This window comes from Schistocerca cancellata, chromosome 7 (assembly GCF_023864275.1).
Source record: "Schistocerca cancellata isolate TAMUIC-IGC-003103 chromosome 7, iqSchCanc2.1, whole genome shotgun sequence".
Taxonomy (NCBI): Eukaryota; Metazoa; Arthropoda; class Insecta; order Orthoptera; family Acrididae; genus Schistocerca; species Schistocerca cancellata.
Window position 1 is genome coordinate 293706218 of NC_064632.1, and position 1373 is coordinate 293707590.

General features: G+C 43.1%; 1 non-coding gene across 1 annotated transcript; it reads right to left on the bottom strand.

Annotated features, from left to right (window-relative positions):
* Positions 1 to 271: 271 nt before the first annotated feature.
* Trnat-ugu (transfer RNA threonine (anticodon UGU)) lies at positions 272 to 345 on the bottom strand. Its single transcript has one exon. It is a non-coding gene; the product is annotated as a tRNA-Thr (tRNA).
* Positions 346 to 1373: the final 1028 nt, after the last annotated feature.

Consider the following 1373-nt stretch of genomic DNA (forward strand, 5'->3'; position numbering starts at 1 on the left):
ACTCTCTTCAGTTCTGGTTCTAATACTGGATGCCCTATTTCTTCTAAATCGAATCCTGTTTCTTCTTCTATCACATCAGACAAACCTTTCTCCTCATAGATTCCTTCAATGTACTCTTTCCACCTATCCGCTCTCTCCTCTGCATTTAACAGCGCAATTACCGTTGCACTCTAAATGTTACCGCCCTTGCTTTTAATTTCACCGAAGATTGAAATTACTCTTAGCTGCTTACAGGCGTTGACATACGTCAACGGGGACAGATGCAAATGTGTGCCCCAACCGGGACTCGAACCCGGGATCTCCTGCTTACATGGCAGACGCTCTATCCATCTGAGCCACAGAGGAACAGAGGATAATGCGACTGCAGGGATTTATCTCTGGCACGCCTCCCGCGAAACCCACATTCTCAACGTATTGTCCCGCACTGCATTCGTAGTACTCATTACTCGCGGCGCGTTGCCGATTCCCGTAAGAGTTCGGGCACTGTTTGTGCATTCGCACAGAAGAAGAAGATGGTCAAGTGGCCGGTGAGCTCTAACTATATATATATACTAAGATGGTATCTGTCCGAAAGAACAGATACCATCTTAGTATATACTTAGTATATTCACTGAAGATTGTTTCAGCTTTCGTATATGCTGAATCAGTCTTTCCGACAATCATTTCTTTTTCGGTTTCTTCACTTTTTTGCGCAGACATTTCGTCTTAGCTTCTGTGCACTTATTTTATTCCTCGACGATTTGTATTTCTGTATTCCTGAGTTTCCCTTAGCAGTTTTGTACTTCCTTCTTTCGTCGATCGGCTAAAATACTGTATTTCTTCTGTTACGTATGGTTCCTTCAGTTACCTTCTTTGTACCTATGTATTTCTTTCTATTTCTGTGATTGCCCTTTCTAGACATGTCATTTCTGTTCAACTGTACTGCCTCCTGAGGTATTCCCTATTGTTGTATCTATTGCCTTAGAGAACTTCAAACGTATCTCGACATTCCTTAGTATTTCCGTATCCTACTGCTTTGCGTATTGATTCCTCCTACCTAATCTCTTAAACTTTACCCTACTCTTCATCGCTGCTACTTTGTGATCTGGATCTATATCTGCTCATGGGTACGCTTTACAATCCAGTATCTGGTTTTGGGATCTCTGTCTGACCAAGATGTAATCTAACTGAAATGTTCCCTTATCACCCGGCCTTTTCCAAGTATACTACCTCCTCTTGTGATTCTTGAACAGAGTATTCGCTGTTACCCCCACTTGCGACTTCAGTGGTGTCAAGCTAGAGCTCATGGGAGGGCAGGGTGAAAGTCTGTTGTTTTTTCTGATGAAAGCTGGTTCTACCTGAGTGCCAGCGATGGCAGCGTATTGGTTAGAAGA